The sequence below is a fragment of the Pelodiscus sinensis genome, chromosome 13 (genome assembly GCF_052426305.1).
Source record: "Pelodiscus sinensis isolate ZL-2025 chromosome 13, ASM5242630v1, whole genome shotgun sequence".
Taxonomy (NCBI): Eukaryota; Metazoa; Chordata; order Testudines; family Trionychidae; genus Pelodiscus; species Pelodiscus sinensis.
This window is the reverse complement of record NC_143064.1, coordinates 34578505-34584075: the sequence shown is the minus strand read 5'-3', so window position 1 is coordinate 34584075 and position 5571 is coordinate 34578505. Positions and strand designations below refer to the sequence as shown.

The 5571-nt window shown below is 53.6% G+C and overlaps 1 pseudogene; it reads right to left on the bottom strand.

Moving 5' to 3' along the window:
* Window positions 1-216: 216 nt before the first annotated feature.
* On the bottom strand, window positions 217-5159 carry LOC149523662 (uncharacterized; annotated as a pseudogene).
* Window positions 5160-5571: the final 412 nt, after the last annotated feature.

Below are 5571 nucleotides of genomic sequence, written 5' to 3'. Positions count from 1 at the left end.
AAACAATAATAAAATAACATTCATTTAAATATTGTGGATGTTTTCTATATTTTCAAATAGATTGATTTCAATTACAACACAGAATACAAAGTGCTCACTTTATATTTGTTTTTAATTACAAATATTTGCCCTTGTAGTCCACCAGGGCTCTGTTAGGGGTTCCTCCCTCTCTGGGTCAGTGGGCAGCCACTTTGCCCCACTACCCACTTGCTCAGTTCTTTGGATGAATTAGCAGTGCTTGGCTTTCTTCTTCTTAAACCCTTGTACACCGAGTGGAGCATAGGTTATCTACAAGTCTCCTCCACTTCACTCTGTCTTGAGACAAAACTTCAAGCTTACTCCAGGAGTACCCCAGTTGTTGTCTTTCAATCTCAGTAGATCATCTCCACGTTGTCCGAGGTCTTCCTCTTTTGCGTTTTCCTTGCGGGTTCCATGTGAGAGCTTGGTGGATGATGGTTTTCTGAGAGTGTGGCTTAGCCATCCCCACTTTCTTCTCTTGATTTGAATGTCAAGTGGTTCTGTCCTTTTCTGTTCCAAAGCTCCTCATTTGTGACAAAGTCTTGCCATTTGATGCAAAGGGTGTACCTCAGGCATCTGTTTATCAATGTCTGTAGCTTGTGATTTGAAGACTTTTTAGTATGCCAAGTCTTGCATCCATACAAGAGCACACTCTTCACATTTGTGTTGAAGATTCGCAGTTTCGTCTTCACAGATATTATTTGTGAACTCCATATGGGATGAAGAGTCTTGAATGCAGCTGTTGTTTTCCTTATCCTAGCATTGATATCCTTGTCTGTTCCTCCGTCTCTGCCCATAATACTCCCCAAGTAGATGAACTGCTTGCTCCGCACCTTCCAGGACATTCCCTCCAAGTGTGAGGGTTTTGTTGTTGGACTGATTGATCCTCATTGTCTTGATCTTTCCCTTGTTAATGCTCAGTCCAATCATCGAGGCAGTTTTTTCTAGTGTTGCGACCTTTTCTTCTATGCTTTCATGTTGGTGTGAAAGAAGAGCAACATCATCAGCAAAATCAATCTCCTTTAGCTGTCTGAAAAGTGTCCACTGAAAGCCCCGTTGATGGCCATCTGTTGTCCTGCTCATAATCCAGTCCATTGTGATCAGGAACAGAAAAGATAACAATAGGTACCCCTGTCGCACTTCTGAGAGTATGCTGAAGGATTCTGGCAAGACACCTTTGTGAACAAATTGGCATGTTCGTACTTTGAACGTATCAGGTTAATAATTTTGGATGGGATGGTATTGCAGCAGTTTCCACAAAGTGTCTCTATCAACGCTGTCAAAGGCTTTTTTGAAGTCTATGAAGGTTATATACAGGGGGGAGTTCCACTCAAGCTACTGTTCTATGATCACTCTGAAAGCTGCTATTTGGTTAGTACAAGATCTTTTGCTTTGGAAGCTGGCCTGTTCTTCCCTGTGCTGTTTGTCAATTTCTGTCTTCATTCTCTCCAAGAGAATGGCTTGGCTTTAGCCTTCTGTTAATTCAGTCACAGATAGCAGCCGATAGCCAACAGTTCTCAGGCCCGACCCTGGTTCAGAGTGGGGCAGCAAATAAACAAACAGTCAAGCAGTAGCAGCCTCTTGGCCAGGCCCTGGTTCAGGGTGGGGCAGCAAAGGAACAAACTGTTCTCAGTAGTGGTCCTAATTACAGCACCTACAGTCGGGTCCCTTTGCTCAGGCGGGGGTCTGGCAGAGGCAAGCTGTTATCCAGGAGCAGTCAGGAGGAGAGGCTGCCACCTAGGAGTGAGGTGGCAGGGGGGGAAGCAGGCCTACCCACTCTACTGTGTCCCAGCCCTAACAACAGCAGAGCTGTATGCTGTTGAGTCAGTGGGGGTTCTCACCACAACATGCGACCCTTGCTCAAGCAAACTACCAGTGTCTATCCCTGGGCTGCTTCTATCTCCCCCTTGGCATATACCTGGCTTCTGCACCAGATTGCTGTGCTCTCCCAGTTCGGCATCCCCAGCCAGGTGAACAGTTCCTCCAAGGTGTAGTCCAACTGTGGGGGCCTGGCGGTCCAGGCCAGACCTCTGTTTCCTGCAACTTCAGCTCCTCGGCTGCAAGTTCAGATGAGGCCTCTGGTTCCTCTGGCAGCTGGGGCCTTACTGGTCCTTTATATTTCTAGCCCCGCCTCCTGGCTTCTTGTCAGGTAGGGTGCTCGAGCTGGGCCCTGCCCTGCTAAGGGCTCCTCCCGCTCTGGGTCAGTGGGTGTTCACTCAGCCCCACTACAAGTCCTGCAAAAAACAAAAGAACTAGTATTTTTAATTCATCAAATACAAATACTGTAGTGCAATCTGATGATCATGAAAGTTGGACTTACAAATGTAGAATTTTGTACAAAGAAGGAGATTTAAAAAAAAGCAATGTAAAACTTTAGTGTGTACAAATCAACTCAGCCTTACCCTGAGTGAATAGGAAGTATGTCTACACTGAACACTTATATTGGAATAAGCAATTTCAGAAGAAATATTCTGAAATAATTTATTTCGAAATAGCGCGTCTCTACACAAAAACTCATTGAAATAGTACTCAGCTATTTTGAAATAGTGTCAACACTGATTGGAAGCTAATGTGCATTTAAGGCCACCCAGAACCTCTTCAGGCAGCAGTTACTTCCAGGAGCTGCTGCGTAAGGCTATCTAAGGCTCATGCTTAAAGAGACCTCCCCGTACAGCTGTTTCTCAGGTTCTTCACCTCATTGAGGGACAGCAAAGCCTTTGCTCTGACTGCTGTGGTTGCCCTTGTGGACACCTCAGCTTGCCAGCCATGGAGCTAGAGCTGCCTCTGGGCACATGATGGCCCTATCTGCTGTGCTGCAGTTTCTGCAGGCTGCCCTCCTGGCCCTGCAGGAACACAACCCACAGCTGATCAAAGAGACCTTCACCATCTCTCTGGGAGTGCAGCTCTTCCAGCTGTACCCCACCATACACCGCCCGGCCGCACACCAGTTCCAACTGATGGGACCAGTTCATCATGGAGTGGAGGGGTGACCAGCAGTGGCACTAGAATTTCCACATGCATAAGGACACCTTTCTGGAGCTGTGTGTCTGGCTCCTCCCTGCCCTCACATGACGAGACACACACATGAGACCTGCCATCCCTCTGGAGAAATGATTTGCCATTGCTGCATGGAAGCTTGCCACACTGGACAGCTGCCGATCCATTGGTGTGACGGGGCAGGGGTGCCCCTTACTGAGGCCCCCTGCCTGACCGCGTACGCGGCGGTTCTCGAGGGGCAGGCTGGAAGCCCTGAGCGGGGCGCACCGCGAACGGCCGCCCGCGCAGTCCCCGCGCACCCCGCCAACCATTGCGTCAGCTGTTCGGCGGCGGCGGAGGCAGCGGCCCGCTGGCTGGAAACGCCGGGGAACCTTAGGGAGGCAGCCGGGCGGATGACACCATCGCGCAACCCCGGCCGCCAGCTGGAGACGTCACCACGCCACGCCGGGTGGGGCCGCGGCGGCGGGGCGGAACCGGGGGATTTAAACACCGCCGGCAGAGAAGGAGGGGGAGGAAGCGGGCCGCGAATGGCCTTCCTCCCTAAGGCCGTTAGGCGGAGGGGCCCGAAGCCGAGAGGGTAAGCCTTGCTCATCAGGGTGTGCCAGAGTGGGGAGAGGAAGCAGCCCAGGAGGTGAAGCAGGAGGTGAAGCTGAACAGGGTCAGGCATGGTAGGTGGGTCAGGGACTGGCATAGGAGGTGGGGCGGGGCAGGAGTGGCAGCAGGATCAGGAACTGGCTCCATGCCAGTGGGGAGAGACTGGATGGCTGCACACATGGTGTGGCCCCTTTGCAGCAACTCCCTCCAGGTCTCTCTCTGCAACTGCATTTCCTCCCAGAACCTCTGGTCCAGCATCTCCTGCAGGGCCCAGAGCCTGGAGATGTGCTCCCACAGCAGTTTTTCCTGCATTCTCTGTGCCTGTGGGTCCCCTGGTGTTGGGTGGCTGCCACAGGTGGTGAAGCCTGCCCCTCTCTCACAGCTGGTCCGGCTGTGGAAAAAAGAGAGGGGGTCAGTCATCCCTTGAGACACTGTCCCTGAAGCCTTGCCCTCATCTGTGAGCCGAGACTGAGAGCTCTCGGGTCAGATGAAGGTGATGTACTGGGAGCAAGATCATCTGTGGCCTGGCCACTGGGCCCTTTCCTACAGCAGCACAGATGTCTCAGGGGAGCAGCCTTGCCACCCCCACATCCTGGGGACAGGCAGATATGGGAAGTTGCTGGTCACACTGGGATCCAGTAGGAAGAAGGGGGGCCTCCGGCCATCTGGACTTGACTCAGTGCTGTGTACATGCCAGGTCCAGCAGTGGTGGCATCCCAAGGGGAGAGGACTTGTATCGCTGTCCCTGGAGGAGAGAGGGCCAGGGTGTAGGGGGGAGGTGTGTGTGAGTGGCAGATGCTCCCGCACCTTGCTGTGCAGTCTCTGGGAGTGAGTGCTGCCTCGAGGATGCAGGCATGCGTGTGCGGCACTCCTGAGTGTGTGTGTGTGGGGGGGGGGGGCATGTCCCCAGCTTCCTTCTAGTGGTGGCTTGTGGTGGGACTCGGGTGTCAGAAGTCTGGCTGGCTTCCCCAGACCTGGTGATCAAGAGCCCAGGGGTGCTCTGGTGCAGCCTCCTGGGGCTGTGTGGCCCAGACTGGCGCTGCACGTGCATCCACGTGAACAGACTGCTGCGCTATCCCCAGGCTGAGGCGGCCACGAGGAGCGTGCCCCAGCCCCTTGCCGCCCACCACTTCCGACCTGTCTGTGTCAGGTAATGAAGGTCACTCACCTGATGTTCCTTCCCTGGCCTCAGAGGATGCCGGGGACACATCTAGGCCATGGGGTACTGGCTCCAGGGTCAGTGCTGGCTACGTCGGGGTCCTCCTCCTCCTCCGCCTCCTCCCCATATCAGCGATGCCCCCCCTCTGCTCCTCCGGGTGGGCAACGATGGGTGTCTTCAGCCCTGAATCAACTACCAGAGGTGGGGAAGGGACTGTGCTGCCCGCCAGGGTGCAGTGCAGGCCCTGGTAATAGGGGCAGGAGTGGGGTTCTACCCCAGAGCAGGAGCTGCACTCCCTCAACCTGGCATACAGCTGGCGTAGTGCCTTCACTTTCATCAAGACCTGCTCCTGGGGCCGGACGTGGCCCTTTGAGGCCAGGCTGTCGGCCATGTGGCCGTAGATTTCGGTGTTGCACCAGCTGGTGCGAAGATCCTGGAGGTTTTTCTTCTTGCTCCAAACACTAATGAGGGCCAGGATCTCCACCCCAGACCAGAACAGTGCGCACCTCTTGTGGTATCTGGCAAGCACCTGGGAGCCATCAGATTGTTCCCTGGGAGTGGGGGAGGGTTCTGAGGGGGCTCAAGGTTTGCTCATGCTGGGCCAATGAGTCAGTGTGGCGGCTGAAGGCTGTCTGGGCTAGTTTCCTGTCACAAGCCCTTTGCTCTGGAGCTGCAGCTTTAAGGGCTGCAGGGGAAGAGGAACTATAGAGTCTTGAGGGGATAGTCGAGTTAGTCTGTACAGACAAAAACAACAAATGGTCAAAACTTCGGTCGTGCGGAGAAGTGGGCTGTGCCCATGAAAG